The sequence below is a fragment of the Pteronotus mesoamericanus genome, unplaced genomic scaffold, assembly GCF_021234165.1.
Source record: "Pteronotus mesoamericanus isolate MK-2021 breed Mesoamerican mustached bat unplaced genomic scaffold, CSHL_Meso_final contig_82, whole genome shotgun sequence".
Taxonomy (NCBI): domain Eukaryota; kingdom Metazoa; phylum Chordata; class Mammalia; order Chiroptera; family Mormoopidae; genus Pteronotus; species Pteronotus mesoamericanus.
This window is the reverse complement of record NW_026555265.1, coordinates 14,295,162-14,318,967: the sequence shown is the minus strand read 5'-3', so window position 1 is coordinate 14,318,967 and position 23,806 is coordinate 14,295,162. Positions and strand designations below refer to the sequence as shown.

General features: G+C 36.3%; 1 pseudogene; it reads right to left on the bottom strand.

The window, feature by feature from the left end:
• Nucleotides 1-12,219: 12,219 nt before the first annotated feature.
• LOC129080001 (cofilin-1-like) lies at nucleotides 12,220-12,722 on the bottom strand (annotated as a pseudogene).
• Nucleotides 12,723-23,806: the final 11,084 nt, after the last annotated feature.

The following is a 23,806-nucleotide window of genomic DNA, read 5'->3' as shown; positions in this document are numbered from 1 at the left end:
GATTCTTGGTCCAAGCAGGGGGTTCCTTCCTAATCAGTGAAAGACATGTCTGACAAAGGGGAGATGTTATAGCTGATTTGATCTCCTTTAGGCGAGAGAAAACTCCTAAGGAATAAAGCTTTCTGCGGTCCATTTAGAATATTTAACTTGACACTGCAGGCCTAATACTCCCTTACAAATAAAGAAATTATCTTTTAAAAAAGTAATATTTGATGCACTCACCTGCAGCCTATGGATTGCTAACAGCTATCCTCTTGTCAGGATTTTATCTGTACTAGTTTTCATGTTGCAGGCATTCACGTAGACAGCCTGTGTAAACAGTCCATGTTTGGCTGGCTTGAAAATCACTTATTAGCAAGATCTGAGCAATTGTTGGGAGATGGAGTAAGAATATTGAAGTAATACCATTGGCACTCATACAACACGGGAGTCCTGTGATAAAGGTGTGGTTGGATCAAAGGTATCTTTTGAATTGCAAGTTTTTAAAATTAATTGCTGTCTTTATATCAACCAACAGTTAATTTTATATTTATTCTTTTAAGATTATCTTAATTTAAAACACCTATTTTTCACATGGCTATGGGCATAATTTGAAGTCGACAGAGTTTTTTTGGCTGACTCTGCTTGTACTCAAACTTTCTGCTGGGTTTGTATTCCATGATCTTTCTAGATGAACTCATGCTGCTGCTTGCTCATTAAATTGTTCTTGCATAAGTACTTCCTGATCAATTCTATTATTATTTGTTCTTATTCTTTCCTAGTATTAATGTTAACTGCATGGTAATTTCCTGGATCTCCCCTTTGGCACATCTTAAATATTGGAGAAGTTATTATTATAATTATTTCCTTGAATCTTTCCACAGCTCATCCATCATTCTCTATTTTCTGCATGTTTATGACTTGAAGATCTACAGGATATAAATTTATTATTCATATAAAACAAATATACTATTGTGAGGATAATAGTTTCAAATATTTCTTGGCAAAAAGATGATTTATCTTTTACTAAAATATGCTTTGAACATACTAAAATGAGAGGCAAAATTAGCAGAAAAAATTTTAACAGCTAAGTATGCCTTTAATGGCAAATTATTTGACTTTTCCTGAACTAAAAAAATGAAAAAGCCAATTATTAAAATTAATTGCTTAAAATGCAAAATATTATTTTATTCATACTATTTATTCATGTGCAACATAAGTTGTCTAAGTATTTTTTTTTACTTTTTTGATTTTTTTCAGATATTGCTTACTATTATAGTGCAGCTATAAGATAGTTTTTGGCCTGTAGTCCTAGAAGAGACACAATTAATTAAACAAAGCACCTATAATGACTACTGGATTAGGCCTGGGGCATCACTAGAAGACAGTCTCTGAATATAATATGATGTTGACAATCTGGTGAGGTAAGAATAGGAGGAATGTATAATATTGTGTTTAAATACTAGAGCTTGCCCAGAGAATATAAAGAAGGCTGGAATTAACTCTGATATCTACAAGTTGGGGAAAGTATCCACACAAGAGTAAGTATTTGAAGGTTAAGGTATTCTACACAGAAGTCACTATGACAGGCTGCCTTTTCCAATATGGGGAAAAGGGAAATGCATTCCTATTTTATTTAATCTTCATTTGTTCTGCTGAATTGGAACCCCCTTTCTGGTGGTCTTATTTACCAATAATCTGGAATAGTACTGGCACATAGTACGTGCTCAATAAATATTTGTTGAAGGAATCGAGGGACGAGGTGACAACAAGATTGTAAAAGGCCAGGTTCAAGTGTTTGGACAGATTTTTGTGGCCAATCAACATTACAGGGGTGGGTAAGCAGGGAGCCCTATGATTCCATTTGCTATGCAGGAAGGTGAAAAGTAATTCTAGTGGAAATGTAGAGGATAGATCCAAATAGGACCAGACTGGTCCATTGGGTTAGAAATTCCAGGAGATATAGTTAAAAATTCCAAAAGAGAAATGAAAAGAACTTAAAATGGTGACTCTGTGGATAGTAGGACAAGCTCCCAAAATGCAGTAGAAAGGTTCCATTGACCAGCTGGACATGAAGGGTGAGAAAAAGATAGAAAGGAAAAGATGAGATTTTTGGGGTGGGAGGTGGGTGGATAGCAGTGTTATTAACTGAGATCATGAATACAAAGAAGGAACATATTTTCGAGGGAAGATGAGATTAATTTTGGATGTGCTCAGCTTGCGTTTTTGAAGGGCACCCAGGTAAAGCAGGATCTGGACTGGAGTATGTAATTTTTTGAGAGTCACAAGTATGGAGATGATGCTTGAGGCTATGAGAGGAATGAGGTATAGAAGAAAGAGTGTGAAAAGAGAAGGATAAAATGCAGATGAAATCTGGGGGAACACACTTCTAAGGGATAGACAAGGGGGGAAAGAGTCGAGACAAAAGAGCTAACATTAATTTGAATACAAACGTTGAAACAGATGCCATTTTCAGTACTTTGCATATATTGCTTAGTTCAATTTTCACAGTAGCCCTGGGAAGCCTTAGCAGAGAAGTAAAGCTTTTCTAGGAAAGGCGTCTTGAAACTTTGGCTGAAGGGAGCTTAAGTAGGCATTGGACAACTTTTTCTGTAAGGGTCATATAGTATATATTTTAGGCTTTTCAGGCATCTTTCCTCCTCCGAAGTTGAAAGGCAGCCATAGGCAAACAAACAGGTATAGCTGTATTCCCATAAAGCTCTATTTATGGACACTGACATTGAAATTTCATGTAATTTTCATATGTCAACAATATTATTTATATTTTGATTTATAACAATTTAGATATGTGAAAACTATTCTAAGATCATGGGCTATATAAAAACAGGGAGCAGGCTATAGTTTAGTTTTAAAAAAGGGGGTTGTTAAGTGTCAAATGTGAGCCCTAAAAACACTACCAAATATTGCAAATAGGAGGCAGTTGGTATCCGGCAAAAGCGGTTTCAGCAGAGTGTGGGGCAAGACCCCATTATAATAGATTGGGGAATAATTAGGAGGTAGATAGAATAAGTGTAGAGACTTTTAAACAAGTTTTGCAGAGACGGAAAAGACAAAATTAAGGTGATACTTTAAGGGAAAGGCATTTGCTAGAAAGGTTTTTTATTTTGTTTTTTTCTTTGTTCTATAATTTAGACAATTGGATCATTTTTTGAAGGCAAAGGAGCAATATGAAAAAGAATAGAGATTATAGCTTTTTCAGAAATGAAACCATTGGCAGAACAAGACCCTGTGGAAAGCAGGAGGGCATGGGGTTCTGTGTATAGGTGGACAGATTACCTTTGGTTTTCTGCCCTTTGGGAGAAGTTGGGACTAGGCCACCATATCATTTACTGTGATCCCTCTTCTGAATGGTGCTTCTAAAATGGCTTCTAAAATGGCTAAAAGGAATTCTATTTAATCCCTTAAAATAATCCTGTCTGACAGATAATCTGGTGTCACTGCCTACATTGTACAGATGAAGTACCTGGGGATCAAGAGTTAAATGTATTTAGAGACATCTAGCTGACAGATGGAAGATTAGAACCCAAACACTATTCTTGGCCCAATTCCCTGTCCTCTGTATTCTGCTTCCTTTCCCACTTTAATTTATTTGCAATATGCAAGAGAGTTTAGCGGTGATACAAGTAAGATTTGAATGATACATTAAAGATCTTTTGATTTAGGGGCTTATGTTAAAAAGGGGTCATATGCCTGTAGTTTTCTATTCTGGAAGTTTGAAGTAAATATATATTAATTACTTTTATAATTAAAGTTTTACTTTTGGCTTCTAATTGTTAAGACCTTTTAGGAAACTGGAATTACAACTCTTAGCTACATAACTGTAGGTAATTCCTATCTATGCATAGGGACCTGCTCTAATGATATCATTTATAGGACAAGTGACTGGGTATAGCCATCCGCCAGTCCTTTCTAGCTACTAGACATTCAGATACTAGGTAAAATGATTATTCTTGAGGGTGAAAAAAACTTGCCAAAAACTTAGGGAGGTTTGTAAATATTGAAAAATAATGGAGAGAGTTTATTTAATCCACGCTGAAATATTAACCATTTCAAAAGCTCTTTTTTTCCCTTTACTTTCAAAATAAGAGATATAATCTAAAAATAGTGATGGAGAATATGCAGGGTGTTTAAAAACTAAATTCTACGTGCAGTTTGAATTTTGCTAGGACCTCTGTGGACCCAGAGCAATTTGGAGACAATGCTTCCTAACCTGATAAAGAGGTAGCTTTTCCTTTGACCCCTCCCTGCCCCTGGTTTTGGCTGTATCCTCATTCCTGTCTCACCTCTGCCACTGCAACAATTGCTAAAACCTTCAACTCTGTGATTCTTAATGCGTGCTAACCATTATGGGCAAAGGGGTTCCAGGAAAAGTCATTTAAAAGAAAAAATGAACAACTGTAAAACCAACTAATACACATGGAAACATTTTAGGTGGTGCAAAAAGTATGTTGGGAAAAGAGATTCAGCAGAGAAAGCTTCAGAACACATTGCACTTAACAATAAAAAATAGTTTTAAAAACGGGCAAAAAAAGAAATTACTCAAACCTGTGAAATTATTATTTAAATATTTCTCATTACCCATAAGTGACATCTCCAACATGTTTGTGTATGAAAGAAAAGTCGTGCCAAAGTGTGATGGAACTTTCTAAATTTCAAGGAATAGAAATCAATTATGTTATATTGAGACTACATGATTCTTTGAATAAATAATTTTGCATTTCAAATTGGGACTCTAAGTTGCATTTACTTTCAGTGGGCCTTTTTGCTCTCATGCTTAGATTTGCTTTCTCTCTACTTCTCTTCCTGGATCCCTGAGTACATCACTTTCTCATCACTAGTCCTGGCCCTTACTTACTCTGATAAATCCCTGAGTCCAAAGTCACTCAGAATCCAATTTTTATATATTTTCAGAGCAATGATATTATTTTAATTATTTAATGATGTTTCCATGATATAATTCTTCTCTTCTGAGATCAAACCATATAGTTATATTCTCTGTGCTATATCTCCTTTCAAATACATGCCTGGCACATATGTTCTGGGACAAATTGTTTCCATTAATTGAGATGCACGTAGGGTGTTTTTTCTCCATAGAGGCTGCAGGAATAAAATGTTTTTTTTGGATTTTTCCTTCTAATTTATTATATTCAGTGAGTGCTGTAATTAAAGTTTAGGAACCAAAGGAAATTACTTTAAAGCATAAAGTTTTCTGGAAAGGAAATATCTGTTTAATTACTAAGAAGGTTCCTATTTGTAAAATTCAAAATATGCAAGTAAAAGAAACTCAGGTAATAACTTTAAAATATTTTTTTACTGTAAAATATCACACACATATAAAAAAACACATAAAATAACATACACTGTAGCAAGTAATTGTAAAGCAAACATCCATGTAAATACCATCTGCTGTTGACCGAATAGTGTCCTCCTGAATTTCCTATGTTGATGCCCTAATTCATGTGTGCTTCTGTGAGATAAGGCTTATAAGGAGGTAATAAAGGTTAAGTGAGTCAGAGAGAGGGGCCTTAATTGGATTGGACTGCTCTTCTTCTAAGAAGGGGAAGAGACAGTAGAGAGCTCTATCCCACTCCATAAGCACACGGAAGAAATGCCATGTGAAGACCCAGTGAGAAGGCAGCCATCTAAAAGCCAGGAAGAGAGGCCTCAATCAACCATGATGGTACAGTGATCTTGGACTTCCAGTTTCCAGAACTGTGAGAAAATAAATGTTTTTTGTTTAACTCCCCCAGACTGTGGTACTCCATTATGGCAGCCCTAGCAGACTAATCCACTATGCAGGTCAAAAGACAGAACATGGCCAGAATGTCAGAGTTCCCCTATGTGTCTCTTCTATCACATTCTCCTTAGAAGTCATCATTATGCTGATTTTTATGGTAATCATTTATTTGTTTTCCTTTATACTTTTTCCACATATGTATGTATCTCTAAACAATAAAGATTTTATACTTCATATAGATAGATCTATGCTGTGAACATATTTGTCTCTATCTTGCTGCTTTTGCTCAACATAATATTGGTAAGAATTTTCCGTATTGCTCTTTATAACTCTAGTCTGTTCCTTCACATTGTGATAGAGTATTTCATTGTATAAATATACAATTGTGGATAGATGTGTGAGTTAAGGTTGTAGCTATGTGGGTATTGTTGTAATGAACATCCCTGTACATGGCTCCACTTATACCTTCTTTTTTTTTTTTTTCAGAGAAAAAGCTCTGGTATTAGGAACATAAGCTTTAAATTGTCCAATTTGTAATAGCTTTGCAACAACTACTCTCTTAGGGAATAAATTTAATTTTTTTTTTCTTTTCATGCTGTTGTCACTTGAACTCCAAAAAGCATCCTGTTTACTTTTCCAATTTCTATCTTAAGTCTCAAGAATGCTTAATTATTTTGGTATGCTAATTAATCTGCATTTGCACCCCATACCTATCCCAAGTCCACTTTTTATTCTTTTCTTTCCTGCTTTATTCCTTGGGAAGTTGACTCCTAGTGCAAGTCTCCTGTGGTCTTCTTGCTGCTTGGCTTCTGGTTGGGTTTGGCCCATAGGAGACTGGTTTGTTCAAAGGGAATTTGGTATCTTGTTGAATTTGGCTAATATGAGGCAAAAGCAGGATATCTAATGTGTGAGAGGTTGGAATATTTTTTCCTGTTTCCCTCCCTGCTTTGGAGTTGAGTCTCTAGCTGTGGTTTCACTCTTTCAGGTGTTTAGTTCCTTCTGGGAGGCTCAATCTTCTTGGCTCCTTTTCTCACTGGATTATAGGATCAATATTTCCTCCCCCACCCGTCCCACCCCCCACCAGTCCCGGTTTCTTTAGTCCTAGGGGTGGTAATGGCTTCCCACTATTGCTCTCTCCAAGAATCCTACTGTACCTTATTTGTTTCCCCATCCCTACCCATCCCCCTATGAGGCTTGTGAAAATCTTCACTGATCCTTCTGGGATGTACACTCTGCCTGATGCCTGGATCTTGAATTTTTATTAAATAGAAGTTACAAGTGTCTCTTTAAGTACAATGCTTACTCAAAATTTTCTGATTAGCTGTCACATTTTATTTTAGGTTTAAATAGAAAAGTGTTGCTAAAAATGAAAACACTGATCCAAATGTAAAAAAGATGTCAAAGGCTCACTAGTGTTATTAAATATTAGGTGATATACATGAAAGTGAATTGAAATATGCAACATATAAATTAATATAGGTTCACAAATTGAAGTCCATATGCCTTATCTTTAAGTTGGTAACTAGTTAAATTATTCGTGGTTTTCTAAATCTCTAATACTCAAAGGTTTCTTATTTATCCCACTTTTATAAATGCATTTAAAAAGCTCTTTTTAAAGACCTACTAAGCTATTCCCTGCATTTTATCTGATTCCCTTTTGTTCTGGTCTCTGCAGAGAGTACCTCATTCCCATGAATGTGCTAAGAAGGCTGAGTCCCTGAAAGAATCAGGAGGTTCAACACTTTAAGTAGTTATAGGTTCTACCTCTATTTTCCAACATTTAAGCTTGGAAGAAGAAAATATGCACAACCTTTTCGGCAGTCTCTTTCCTTTGAGCTCAGTACCATGTAAAATCTTAGCTTAACTTTATAGGCTCTGCTGCTGTTGAGGACTCTAAGCTTTGAGTGAATTCCTAATCTACATTAACTAAACACCTATGTTTACTAACCCATTTTGTTTTGGGTATTTTGATTTTATCAGATTCTAGCCAAAATAACAACTATTTTTTTAAAACAGTTGTAGTTTAATTTAAACATAATAAAAAAACCTGTCTTTCCATAGCACCATTTGTGTCTGCTACTTCTGAATGTGCAAGCATGAAATAGTGAAGAATAAACACCCAAAGGCTTCACACCTATACAGCGGGAAAAAACAAAAAACAAAAAACAAAAATAAGGGCCAACATATTCAACTTACTTGAGAGATACTGTGTTACCTCGAGTAGATATATGTGGTGAAGATTTTATTTTGTTGATATATTTTAGTTGGCTCCCTTTGAATACATAAACCTGAGTATGTATCTAAAATAATATATACAAGAAATCCTGGTCTTGGTATGTTATTTCCAAGGAAAAAGGTGATATAATATTTTTCCATGATATTCTCATTACTCAAAAAAAAAAATGTCTGGAACATAGTAGATGCTCAATAAAGATCATCCTTTTTGTTGAGAAAGCCAATTTTATACATTTATTGAAGATATACACTTAGATTCCTCATATCTGCCAAATATTTACCATATAAGACTCACTTGATACTTTAATAATTCTGTTGCTTATACCTTTAGTGTTTTGTATGCAGTATGAAACAATAGTAAAGATAAACTACTATGGAATATGCTGTGTTTGGAGTGAATTCCCAGCCAGTAAGATGCTGTTTGTATTGCTTAATAGCCTCTGAAATCAGTATGAGACTAATGTACAGTCAATAATTTTACAACTGTCCTCTCCTAACACAAAACATAAGGCTTTTAAATAAAGAGAACAAGTTCAATATAATTTGTACCAACACATTAGAGTAACATTTGTACTTAGGGAAAAGAAAAAGAATGTAATGGGTTTTAATGCATATTGCAGTACAAGTAGATGCTCAGCCTTACTTGCACGTTACAGTGTATTTACAGCTTTTGAAATTAATTATTTTTCTTTTCTATTAAATTTTAATTATTTAAAGTTCTTAAGTGAATAATTTGATGATTTGAAATTAATTTATCATGTTAAATGTGTTTGTATGCGATATATATGTGTATATTTTAAAGTTACATAATTTCTGACTCTGGCTTCTGACCCTTGGATATATTTTAACTGAATGTGTTCAATACTTGGAAAAATACAAGATGAAACCAGTTAATATAATGGAAAAAAACAGTGCTAAGGTAGGATATCAAAGTGAAATTAGAGTATAAGAAACATTGGGAATAGAAGGAGCAGGGTTAGCTGTGCCCAATCAACATTGTCAAGTGAACTGATTTCAAGTTCTGGGGTGCTTTTGAACTGTGTAGCAAGAGAGTATACAAATGAAAACATTTAGTACAGAACTTGGAACATAGAAACAGCTCAATGCTTTATTAGTAACATCCATCTTCCCTCTATGTGATATTGTTGTAATTCACCCATACATTCTTAAAGCTTCCCTGATGTATAAAATCTGTATAGGTTTCTCTCTGTACTCTCCACAGACAGTAAAACACATGAAAAGTGTCTTGTAAGGAATACTGATTTATCATAATTCCTAGAACTGTGGCGAGCCATAAAGAACTTGGAGTTTTCTCTCATTGTGTAGATGTGGAAACTGAAGCCTAGAGCAGATAAACCACTAATCCAGATTCCCTTGTTACTGATAAAACCAGAATCTCCTAACTCCCTATCTAGTGCCATATTACTAGCATGCATTAAATGATGAATTAAATTTATAAAGAATTGTGATAGATCAGAAAGAAACATGGTTCTTGTAATATAGGCTTTAATTCCCAAGTCAATACTTATGCATTATTACAGTACAAATGTGCCCCCCACCCCCAATGATCACTAAATGTAATAAATAAATTCTGGATATTTTATAGGTGATAGTGAGATGTAACAAGTAAACAAGAACTTTCACCATTTCACAGACTAATGATTTTAACCTATTTTCTAAGAAGCAGAGTAGAGAAGAAGACATACAGATAGGGAGGAAACAGGAGTTCTTTTTCTGAATTTATTACACCTCAGCTCTTTGATTTTGGAAAGAATATTTAACTTTTCTGAGTCTCAGCAACTTTGGCTTGAAAATGGATATATTTACCTCTTGATTTTGGTCTGGAGATCATGTGATAACATTTTGTAAACTGCAAGATGTTATTATGTAGTAGAACGTAGTAGTTAGGAATGACTTGGATTACACTGTCTCTGCCGTAACACTGTTTCTGCCACTTACTGGCACGTTACCCTCTCAGGCCCTAGCATCCTCATGTGTAAAATGGATATCACAATAACACTTACATAGGTTAATTTACATGAAACTAGCATAGTGCCACTACATTTTCAACACTGTTTATAATGACATCAAAATGTTTTTATATTATAAAATTTATACTGTTTATATTGATTAATTAATAACATGATATAATGATGGTAATTATTAAGAAAGAAAAATATTATTTTAAAAGTGCATTTTAAAAAAATATATGAAATAGTGGTAAAAACTAAGCAAAGAGGAAGTTTCTTGAACAAATTCACATGGAGTTACATGAGGATAAACATGACTGTTTAAAAATCAGGCTAATTACTATTCTTAGAATTCTTTTCATTTCTTGGCTCAACTGACTGTTTTAACCTTATTTGTCTTAATGATAATTCCTCATTTTATTCTCAGCTGTGCACTCTGTCCCAGAATCATAGAGGAAAATAAAATGGACAGATTTTGGCCTGAGTCCAGTGTTCAGAGAGAGCAATTAAACATGTGAAGATTAGTAGTTTGTACTTTGCACGTGAAAATGAAGGAAATAAGAATCAATAAGCAACAGATAAATAGGGCTTCAAATATACTGGTAAGAGTTTTGATCACTGAGTAAATTCCTTGTCAAAATTTAACACTGCAACTTATTTGGTTTAACTTTTTTTCATGCAAAACATTTTTTCTGTGTTCAATTTATTTTTAATTTTTTATTATTTAAAACATTTAAATTACAGTTTATGTTCAATATCATTTTGTATTAGTTTCTGGTGCACAGCATAGTGGTTAGACAGTCATATACTTTACAAAGTGTTCCCCTAATATTTCCAGTACCTGTCTGGCACCATATATATTTATTACAGTATTATTGACTATATTCCCTATGCTATAGTCTATATCACCATGACTATTTTGTAACTATGAATCCATACTTGTCAATACCTTCAACTTTTTCACCTAGTCCCCCACATCCCCTCTGCTCTGACAGCCATCAGTCTGTTCTCTGTTTCTATGAGTGTGTTTCTGTTTTATTGATTCATTTATATTGTTCTTCAGATTCCACATATAAGTGAAATCATGAGGTATTTATCTTTCTCTGGCTGATTTATTTCACTTAGCATAATAACCTCTAGGTCCATCCATGCTGTTGCAAATGGTAAGATTTTGTTTTTTCTTTTAAGGTCCACGTGATAATCCATTGTATATATGCACCAGTTCTTTATCCACTCGAATATTGATGGTCTCTTGGGTTGCTTCCATAGCTTATCTATTGTAAATAACGTTGCAATGAACACAAGTGTGCATATATTCTTTAGAGTTTGTATTTGGTGTCTTTCAGAATTGCTGGGTCATAAGGCAGTTCCATTTTTAATTTTTTTGAGGAAACTCCATACTATTCTGAATAGTGGCTGCACAAATCTGCATTCTCATGAGTGCATGAGGGTTCCCTTCTCTCTACATCCTTGCCAACTTGTTTGTTGATTTATTTATTCATGATAACCATTCTGACAGATATGAGGTGATATCTCATTGTGGTTTTAATTTGCATTTCTCTGATGATTAGTGATGTTGAGCATCTTTTCATATGTCTATCGACCATCTGTATGTCCTCTTTGGAGAAGTGTTTACTTAGGTTCTTTGCCCATTTTCAAAGTTAGATTGTTTGGGTTTTGTGTGTGTGTGTGTGTGTGTGTGTGTGTGTGTGTAAAGTTGTATTAAGTTCTTTCTTTTTTTCCTTTTTCTTCCTATTAAGTGAACATCTGTTGTTGTGTTTTTCTTTTTTTTTTAAATTGATGGCCCCTAACTAGTCCTGCTTCCATGAGTGGCCATGACCAGGTGGAAAAGGAGAGGAGAACCAGGTGGTGTGGGGAGGGTTCATCTCCCCAAAATTCCATTTATACACAGAACTAAACAGATAAGCACAGAGTCACTGCTGTGGTAGAGGTTGGCAGCATGGGAAAAGGAGGATCAGGTGGGGAGCTGGGTTGTCATTAAAAAATACAGGCCCCACACCAAATTAGGGTGCCTATGTTGGCGCTGGGCCTGCTTCAACCCAAGAGGAGTCAGAAGATCAAAAGCAGTTTGGGAAGGCCAGAACTACCAGGGGTGGAGGGAGGAGGAAGGTCCAGGGGCTGTGGGGGCTGTTTGGCAAATGGATGAAGGGATCGCTTTCTCCCTGCTTCCCTTAGTTTGGCAGGAAAGGAGCAGCCTGCAACCCCACAGGCAGGTCTAGGGTTTCCAGATGCTCCAGGCAGGGCGCTGGAGGGAGCTCACAAAGGCTTGCCCTCCAAGGAGATAACAGCCCTGCCTGCCAGCTTCTCTGCCGGAGTGCAGGGGTCCTTGACCTTCTCATAGCAGTTTCCTTATAATTCACGCTTGATTCCTCTTCCTTATAATTCATGCTTAGCTTCCCCTTGATGGGGCTCTTGGAGCTGGCATAGATCATTTTGCTCTTAAGGAGTGCAGACTCAGGAGCCCAGAAGATCCTCCTTCTTGCTGTCCTTGTTCTTACAGGTTGCATCATACAGGGTATAGCAGCAGTCTTTGGCAGCATGTTGACGAAGGCGGCATAGTGGTCTTCTACAATTTAGCCCACCTCACCTACCAGGATCTGCCTGCCCTCCTCCAGAATGATGTTCTTCTCATTTTCACTCAAGCAAAAGAGCACCGCCTTCTTGTGCTTCTTTACCTCCTCTGGGGTCAAGGACTTAGGCACCTTCGTGTCATTGAACACTTTGATGACTCCATCAAAGACAGCCACACCATAGGCCATGTTTCCAGAAGTGAAAAGGAGATAGCAAGAAAGCCTGAGAAAATGAGAGCTGCTGCAGCTGCTGCTGGGATCTCACTGTATGATCTCTTTCAAAACATATTTTGATAGTGAGAAAGAAATTCAACTTTCAGAAGGGAAAAAAGCAAGAACTTAAATGGTAAAGTCTTTGAGTTGATAGAGGTATAGATTCTGCAACTGGAGAAGATATTGTTGAGCAAACAAGGGGAGGTGACCCTCTGGGCACACGCCAGTCCTTTCAGAGGAGCTTTTATTATAGGAGACTCAGCGCGGTGATACAACTTCCACACTCTGAGGAAGCATACAGAGATCTAGCAGTACCACATGCCATTACCAGACTCTAAGAGAAGGAAACCTTGAGCTGGAGAACTTTAAGCTGAATGATTGGGGAAGAACAGCCCTCACCATGCCATGATCAGGAGATGAATGAACATCCCTTAAAGATGATAAAAGGGCTTCATATGGTGTTTTCAGTTGTACATGGGATAGCTATATCATATTAGCTGGAAGCAGGACTTTGTTACTGTCTTTATTTGGAAGTTAAATATGATTTAAAGACATATATTGGTTCCACATTGACAAGGGGTGGACTACAGTGGCTTTGAAATACGTCCACTTGGCTAGACTCAACTTCATTGCTCAGAATTCTCTTCACTATATGTTTCCAACTGAAGTGGGCCATAAGAGATATTTTTTGCAAGATTTGGAGGATGGAAAAGCAGCAGGCTCCACACCATTTTTTTTGCATTCAGAAGGTAAACACGGGTTCTGTTACACTTATGTTGTCAGTTGCTGGCGTGGGGCAGCATGCAGGCCTGCCACTGCTTCACCTTCCTCTCAGTCCTCTTTCTGCTTCCTCAACTCCTGGGTCAGGTGTATGTTCAGTTCCATGGTGAACAGCACCAAGTCTGGTTTTTGATTACATTCATTAGATAGAGACAAACACCAACATACCATTTTGTAGACTGTTGGTTGAAGTAAGACCTTTTTTTTATTGCTAAAGTATTTTAAATCATAATTATAGTTATATTGTGTTACTTCAGAAAATGGAGTCTGTTTTTCAATCATTTTTTTTCTCTGTTCCTCATGTATAGATGTATGTCTGAGTGCGTCCATGGTTATTTCTGTGTGTTTTTGTGAGTGTGTGTGTGTGTGTGTGTGTGTGTGTGTGTGTGTGGTAGGGAGGGAGAGATTAGTTAAAACAGAAAACCTAAATGTAGCAATAATTATTTCATAGTTAACACAAATTTTTGCTAAGTCATCTTATCACCTTGCTTTTACTGTATTTAAATTCAGGATCTTAACCATATTTACCTGGTCAGCACTTAAAATTCAATGAATAACAATTGTAAAAGTCCTTTATAGAAACGAGTATGAAACATAAAGAGTTTTTCTCTCTTTAATTACTTAACTCATTTTTTTAATGTTCTGCTCAGACTAATTCATATCATTTTACTCTCCTCATCTACTATGTATCTTTGAATTGGAAAACTAGTGTCTCTTTATAACTAGGATGTCACTGTAAACAAGTTATTAGTAAAATTGAATTACCTACAATGCTAGTAATTTACTTATTTTTTTTCATAAAATACATAATGTCTTTGAGTTTATGTATAAAGTTTTAAAGACTTGAATGATGTACAATTCCCCATGATACAGGTTATTTCTTGTCTTGCAGGAATAAAACTCTGCACTGGAAATGAATGAAGGAAATTTCAGAAATAAGGCTGTTTATCAAAAATTTCTCCCCTGTTGGTTTCTTAGGAATCTCTTCTGAAATGTCATTACTTTAGTCATACAGATCACATGTCACTCAGTTCTTAAAGGCAGAGTGACTGTAGATATCCAAAAGTTCTATGTTTTGCTTAATTTATCTATTTTTCCATCCATCCACCCACCCACCCATCCATCTAACCGTCCATTCATCCATCCATCCACCCATCCATCCATCTATCCATCCTTCTTGCTTGTTATTTAGCTGCAAATATTTATTAGGTAAGTACTATGTGCCAGATACTGTACTAGGAGAGGGGCTTCACCACCTTAATCTCCTTTAATCTTTATAAAAACTTAGTATCATCCATTTTACAGGTGAGAAAACTGAGGCTTAAAGTAGATACATTAATTTGTCCAAGATCCTAGCATATAAACACTTGAGCTGGGGTCAAATTCAGCCATGTCTGACTCCAGACACTACACATAGTTACCTCTTTTGGTAAATTTTTTTCTGGAATGGAAGGAATGGAGAAAGGGGAGAAGAGAGGGAAATCAGCAGCAGTTTGACTGAATCAACTTGTCTTACTTGTTTTTGAGTTGGAGGTTCAGCACTGGAAGGGATGGGGAAAGGGTACTTTAAATTATGTCTTTATTGGAAATAAAAATAAGGCACTTCTTCCTTTAAGCCAGAGCACACAGGTCAGGGAGCAGAACATGCACTCTTAATTCTGGTTGAAGTAATAAATTCAGCACTATTTACAAATTTTAAATTTAGAATACTAGAAAGTAAGGTTGGTCCAGACCCATAAAAACCAATTGGGATTTTACTTTTCTTAATCTTCTCTGACCTCTTAGGAGGTAAACAATACTCAAATAATAAATGTTAGAGAAAAAACCAATTTGAGCTCCTATCAGAATGTATTTGCATAGTTTGAGATGAGAATTTGCTAAAAGAGATCATCTAACTGTCTCTCTTTTTGTTTGTTTATTTATTTTGGATTTCAGGTGTACAGAGCAGAGCTAATCTCAGTCCTGAATCCATGTCATAGTATCCACATTGGTCTGTAGGATCCCTCTATTTTATTAATTTATTTGTTCTCTTTTACCTCTATTTTCCACCATCGCCATAACTCTAATGTGTTGAATGTGTTTCCTTTTAATTTATGTGTATTCCTTAAAATGTGTGTTGCTCTTAATGTACATATATATTTAATTTATATAAATGGTGTCTTCAGCCATGCTCCCTAGAAGCAGAACCTGAGATGGGAATTCCTGTTCCAGTGATTTACTGGGGGAGCATATTTGGAAGAAGGGGAGTTGGGGGAGTGCTCTTGGTCAGAGAAAAGAGCTAGGCAAGCACAGGGCCTCAGAGACTAGCTTCAGTCTGAGTCCACAAGGAAGCTTGGGTAGCACAAGTTGTGCAACAGATGTGGTCCACTTTGAAGTTAGTGGCTGGACTTTTATATACTCTGCTAGTCGGTCACTAGCTGAGGTCCTCCTGCGCCTGGGTATGTTGGGGGAGTACTAGTTTGAGGACTAGGGGGTTCCCAGAAGGAGGCAGCTGTGAGCCATTAGCAGCCAACACAAGAGTTAGGAGAGAAGCACATCAGCCAGAAGAGTACGTAGACTAGACATTAATGGTACCCACTACAGACTCCCCCTCGTATCATTCAGAAACACTTGCTTTTCACCTTAATTTTGCTCCATCTCTGGTTATAATCTCTGAAAACTTATAAGGGGAGCATTAGCAGGACAGCAGACCTGATGCTGTAGTGGATCCCCAGGCTGTAACCGACCCTCCTATTTTCATTTTTCACCACTCACTCTAGATCTCTCCCCTTTTGGCTGTCACTTCTACTGGGTTAGCTTTCAGTATACTGATAGCCTTCTTCAAGTGGAAGCCTCACTGACTGGGAACCAGTCCCATGTTGCTGAAAGTTACAGGGATATGGAGCACAAATTCTCCAAGTGGGTCTCTGGGAGCTGTGGTGAGCAGTGCCACCCTGACTTGTACTGCTTGGTTTCTGTACCCACATATTTTACCAACATAATGACATTAGTTTAATGGGTTTATCACATCCAGATAGTATCTCCTCATGGGATGCCATATTCAGGTTGGCACCTCAGCTGTGCCTTTGAGAAGCCATTTCCTTGCTTGATAGGATCATTGATTCACATAATCATTTACTCATGACAGTATTTCCTTTGCTTGAAAGTGGGTCTCTTGGTTTCAGATATCTGTATGTGGAGTTTCATGAAGATAGAGCAGATACTTCACGATGCCCTAATAGTGATGCTTCCTTATGCACTGCACGCAGGAAAAGCAACCCATACCCAAAGCTCATGTTTCAAGTTAGGGTACAACAGGTTCAATGTAATGATCTTGTCTCCAAGTGGCTGGAGGTTTTCAGTGAGTTATGGGACCCAGATAGGGAGGTAGCACTGGTCTCTGTCACTGGCAGGTCAATAGTGGCAGTAGCTATATAATCCTTGGTGAGAGTAAGCCTGGGCTATTAAGACCAGGAAGTGCCTGCAACTCTGCCACCATAGCCACTCTGTTCATGAGATAATTGCACAAACATTGGGATAGCCAAGGAGAGAGGCTGGCTAACATCTACGGACTGAGTCCACTTGGTTTATTTAGTGCCTCTTTTGTGGTGGATGCTAATTGGTGGGCATCAACTGCAATAAAAATATCTTCACATTTTGTGGGCATTTAGGTAGGTTCATTCATATACCTTTTCCCCAAGTATCTCTGATTTTCCAGTCTCATTTCTTCCAGGCCTCAGATCCACCAACTAAGCCATTCTACATTGTCCATGAATCTTTGTGGATACTCACTTTGGCCTACTTTCTCCACACAAAGTGAAAGGCCAGATTTGCTGCCCATTTGGAAGATTCTGCCTCACCATTGTCTTTCACGACCACTCTTGAATGGGACTGAAGTGCAGCTCTAGTACATTTGGTATTTTACCACTTACAAAACCAATGCATTTATGAGCTAAGCTCCCACTTTTTCCTTTTTTATCCACTACCTCAGCTGACCTTTGCCCTCTGAATTTAAGCCCCAAATTAGATGTCTTAGTTCATTTGGACTGCTGTAACAAAATACTATAGACTGGGTGGCTTATAAACAACAGAAATTTTTTTCTGACAATCTGGAGGCTGGAAAGTCCAAGATCATGGCACCAGCAGATTCTGTGTTTGGTAACAGCCCACTTTCTGGATCATAGACGGTGCTTTCTTGTTGTGCCTTCACATAATGGAAGGGGCAAGAGATCTCTGTGGGGTTTCTTTTATAAAAATTCTAATCCCATTCATGAAGGTTCTACCCTCATGACCTAAGAACCTCCCAAAGACCCCACCTCCTAACGCCATAATCTTTGGAGGTTAGGATTTTGACATGTAAATTTTGGGGGACTAATATCAGAGATGCCACTTCCATTGGATTGCTACTGCTCTTGCAATTCTATGACTTTATTGATTTGATAGAAACCAACTCATGATAGGCAATTCTCTCTATATGGTCACTTGATGTCCCATGGTCATATACCCAGTTTCTGTCAGGGCCAATTAGCAGACCAGGATGAATACTATATTTTTGAAGTATACATTTTTCTTTGCCACAGATGGCCTGGCCTTCTCTAAAACCATAGAGATCTTCACTGAAACTCTCCTAGCATGCCAAAGACTTCTCATGATGTTTTCTTCACCACTGCTTGGATCTATGGCAAAGCTCTGTTCTACCCTGGACCCCATTCAAAGCAATCAATCTTCTACATGATTCAATGAGTCATTTTAGTATTCCCAGCTGTGGACTGTGCTGCTTCCAAAACCCAAAGTGGCCCACCAAGTATTGTGATTTTTGTTTTCCTTAGTGGAAGAAGGTATTTTCTACTTTGAAAAGGATATTCCAGCATGCCTCAGGATGCCTAAAAACTTCACTCAGATTGAATCTTGATCATTATGGGATTTTTCTTCCACCTTCTAAAACTTATGCGTCTAACCAAGGCATCAGAGTGCTTGCCATTTCTTGCCAATAAGCTTGGATTAACATGATTCATCAATATAGTGGGTCAAAGATGATATTCTGCATGATGATAAGATCATATAGGTCCATTTGGACTATATTATGATAGACAGTAGGAGAATTAACATAGGTCTAAGGAAAAACAATGGATGTGCACTGTTGTCCATTCTAAATGAATATAAACTGCTTCTGGTCTTTCTTTCTGATAAATAAGGAGAGATTCATTTGTCGTATCAATAGCTACATATCATGTACTTGATACTGTGTTAATCTCTTTTATTAAAGATACCACAGTCAGCATATCCAGCATGCAACTGGATGGAGTTTGTTAAGTTTGTGGTAGTCTACTGTCACCCACTATGATAAATCTCATTTCTGTGAAGGCCAGACTAGTGAATTATTAAATAGTGGTATTATGAAGATTACAACCACTACATCTTTTAAGTCCTTGAAGGTGGCACTAATCTGTAATTTCCCCTGGGTTGCAATATTGTTTTTGATTTACTATAAAATAGTCTCAGAAGCTTCTACTTGGTGTAACTCTTGATTCTATAAATCAAAAAAATCAGTGCAATGCCTCTACCAATGCTTAGTATTGTTTTGTTTACTTCCAATTGTTTACTTGAGAAATAACCATAAAATGGATCCCTGGAATCTCTGTGAGACAGATGTGGGCCAGGACTCTAATTATTATCTGACACAGATATGTTCTTTCTTTAACAGAGGTGTCATAATAGTGTTTTAGATGCCTGAGTCAATTTTAACTTGGGTCTAGAATCCAGGAAGTGTTCCCCTTCCCTTGGTGTATGGGTACTTGAGTGATTGTCTGTAGGTTCCCTTTTGGGGAGAATTAAGGAATCACTGCTATACACATTTGCATGATGTAGCAACGTCCTTTCTTATGGGATATTGCCTGCTTTTAGTTGATTGGTTCTGTGTTTGAAAATGTGTCATCTAATCAATACTAATGCTCTAAATGTTGTTTTTCATGTTAAAAAAAATTAGAAACTCTTAAAACTCAAAGATTAAAAAAAAGATCTGATTAAAAATGGACCAAAGGCCTTAATAGACACCTCATCAAAACAGAAATACAGATGGTAAATAAGCATGTGAAAAAATATTCTGTGTCGTGTATCATAAGGAAAATTCAAATTAAAACAACATTGAGATACCACTACACACCAATTAGAATGTCCAAAATCCGAAACAATGACAAGATCAAATGCTGGTGAGGGTGTGAAGCAAATGCTGGTGAGGGTCGGAAAGTAACATGGTACAGCTACTTTTCTTACAAAATTAGACATAACTATTACTAAACAATCCAGCAATGATGCTTCTTTGTATTTATCCAAATAAGTTGAAAACTTATGCCCACATAAAAACCTGCACACAGATGTTTATAGAAGCTTTGCTCATAATTGCCAAAAATTGGAAGCAGCAAAGATGTCCTTCAGTTGGTGAATGGATATATAAATTGTGATACATCCACACAAAGTAGTATTATTCAGTACTAAAAAAATGCGCTATCAGGCCATGAAAAGACATACAAGAACCTTAAATGCATATTATTAAGTGAAAGAAGCCAATCTGAAAAGACTGTGTACTATCTGATTCCAACTATATGGTTCCAAGTATATGGCATTCTGAAACAGGCAAAACTATGGAGACAGTAAAAAAATCTGTGGTTGCCAGTATTTGGGGAAGGAGAGGGGAGAGAATATGAGGAGCACAGAGGATTTATAGCATAGTAAAAGTAGTCTGTAGGGTGTTATATTGGTGGCTACATGTCATTATGCATATGTCCTAACTCATAGAATGTACAACATCAGGATTGAATAAACTCTAATGTAAACTACGGCCTTTGGGTGATTCTTACATGTCAGTTTAGGTCTACCATTTGTAATAAATGCACCACCCTTGTGGGAGATGTTGATATGGAAGAGGCTTTGCATGTATGGGGGTAGGGTATATGGAGACTCTCTGTATATTATCAATATTTCTGTGAACTTTAAACAGTTCTAAAAAGATAAACTCATAATAAAAATTTTTTGAACAGTAACCAGCATTTGTTGACAAATACAAAAGTTGGAAATATGTGTTCTTCCAGAGAAAAAAATCAATTTCTAAGATGATACATGGCACAGCAATTCCTTCCTTCAAGGAGTTTACAGTCAAATTGTGGAATCAATGTCTGTGTATATGGAAAGATTACTGAAGCCTTTTAAGTAGATTGCCTATTACAGTGCATCTTAAAAGAATTTTCTGAGTGTATTCAAACTCACCCAACATATTTATGGTCTGAGAAACATGATTTTTGAGATGTGCATTTGCAAGATTAATGTTGTTTCTAGCACTATGTTCCACCTATAAAACTGGAATCCTCTATGGACTCAACTCCTCTGACGAAATGTAAATTATTTTCTCCTTCAACTTAGGAAGCTTTAATTAGAAGAGCCACACATAATCACTTGTTAGGAATTACATAAATGCAAAATGCATAAGTCCTGAAATTGATTGGTTTGAAAATGGGGAAATAAAAAAATGGACCTCTTCTGTCAACAAGTAAATATTATACAATCAGTGTAGAAAACCCTACAGAAATACAAACTACATTTTCTCTTTGGTAGGGGTATGCTCCCCCAATATTTGTCATATCTCTTTTTGTTCCTAGGAGATGCTATTTCCAGGAAAATATTTAGAGGAATCTATAGAAGGTAATTTTCATTTGGTTCAAATGATGCACCAGGGATTTCTTACATCTAAGCTTAAATAGATTAAATTTACTTTTATTTACTTTCTCTTCAAATAACTTTCTTTAAACTCATCCTTCTTAAATATTCTTCACTCACTCCAAGTTCTCTCTTAACTACAAAAAGTCAAGTAAAATACTTCCAAGAAAAAGAGTTTAGCTAGTTTTGATGATTTTTTAAAAAAAATATATAAATCTGATTTTTTTCAATGTGCTTATTTTTATGGTTTTTACAATCAATCAAATGCTTCAGGATCATATATATATATGTACATGTAGTAAATACAAATATAATTATATATAGTGTTTCCTTTTGTAACAAGCAGTGTTAGAAAGAGTATTCCATGTTTCCACTCTCAAAATCATATGTGCTAAAAAAAAATCATGATTTGACTAAATAAACCTTTAGGTAAAGAACTAGTAGTCAAAGAGATATCCTAAAAACAGTATCATACAGAAAGGGAAGTTTGAACATGTCCTAGCAATATAGAAATTGTTGCAAATTCCCTTGCACATGTTGCTCTGTCATATCTGGGACACTTAATTCATGTTTTCCCCTCTGAGAGAATTCCTTTTCTCCACTCTCTTTTCTGCCCACTACTTCCTATGAATCCTCCCATTCTTTAAATCCACTTCAATCGTGGCGTCAGCCAAGAAAACCCTCTGATAGCCATATTAGGTTGACTTGCCTCTCTTTCTGTCCCTGGCATGTTGACATGTGGCTTTTTCATTAGACCATGAACTCTGGACTGCAGGGATGGATATGTCTAGTGAGGTGCACTTCACGGGGTTCTGCCAACAAATTCATTGCATGTTGTTTAATGACATGTATTGTTTCAAATAGCTCTTAAGGATTTTTTCCAAAATTGAGAAAACATTGCTTGTCATTTGGAATGTAAATATGATTTTAAAATATATTGGGCACCAACTATAAAGGCTATAGAAGCTAAAGGAAACACCAGTAGCTTCCCCATGATTTGTTTTTCCCTCTGAGAATTATTCTCTGTGAAATTTAGTAAGCCAAAAATTGTTTGTTTTTCTCAAAGCTGTGTTTATGAAATGTTGTGTTTTATACAGATGTTTTTCTCAGTTAGATAAATTCCACAAAAGTTCAGCTATTTAAACATAACACTTGACCTTCATTTCATTTCAGTCTTCTAATCATTTTAAATGTACCACCAATGTCACTCATGTATTTCAATATCCCTTCCTCCCTTTCAACCATCCCTACCTACCTCTCATATAACCTTTAGAGGAAGAGCAATTATTTGAGAAAACGAAATCAAGCAAATAAGCTCTATTAAAAGAGAAACCAAGTAGCCAGCCATACTAAAGATATAGACAGTTTGCGTGTCTCAGTGAAACAACAATAAATATTTATTGTGATGATTCCTTTTATGAGCATTTCAGGGCCCATCTGTGGTATTAATGGCTTATCAAGCAAACTTATGCATTAAGAGAAACTGTTTTCATTTAGATAAATGAAAGCAGAGTCAAAGGAAAATGATGCAAGGTTCACCTTGTAAAAGTCACAAATTAGATGCGAAGCACTGCCACAGGCAAATTTGAATTCAATAGAATAAAGCTGGCAGCCATGAACATAAGGTAATAGGCTTATCAAATGAGGTTTGTATTTTTAATAATGTACATTTCATGGGGACCAGCATAAAACTAGTCACTAGAATAAAATATAATTCAAAAGGAAAAATTCAACAGGAGATTCTTTTTTGTAAATTGAAACACAAACTGTCTCAAATTTGTATCAAGTGAAGGGTGCAGAGAAGTTTGTAAATAGACTCCCTCACTTCCTAATGCTTTATGACTATCCACAGTGTTTCATATTCTCCTTCCACATACCATCGCCCAGCCCTGCCTTAAGAAAGAAGTGAAAAAATGAAAAACCCAGGTCAACACTTAGGATATAAAACCACACATATTCAACTTAAAAAGTTATTGTCGTTGCTTAGTGACATTATTCTGTAGGTGCATTTAACCAATATTCATTGAATACTCAATATATCCCAGGCCCTACTCTAGATGTTTTTATATTTATTATCTCATTTAATGCTCACAAAAGTTATAGCAAAAAAAAATGATAATACACCCTTTAGAATAAAGTCCATTTATATAAAGCACAAAAAATTCATGTATGCTATAAAGATTTTATGTTGAATCATTTGTCTTAACCTAGGTTATCAGGCTTTGTCCTTATATCAGGATCTGTGTTTCCCTTAAACTTCTGCCAAAGTTAGAAATTTATAGAAATGCATGTGTTTTTCTCTTGTTTTATTTGCAAGCCTATATTGCTGTTACCCATTCAGTGAGTAATTAGCAGCATACACCAAGATTCCTTCCCTTCCTTGCTGCCTTCATCTTCCAATGGTTAGCAGATTCTGTGTCTAATCCTCCATGGACCAGATTAATTTAAAATAAACAAAGTCCTAATTAGGCAGGAACCTAGCACATAGTCATAAATCATCTCTTGTGTAGTATCATTCTACCAGGCGCTTTAGAGTATAGAAACCTGACAAATATGTATGTTGTAAGGTTGACATGTTTATAAACAGCATT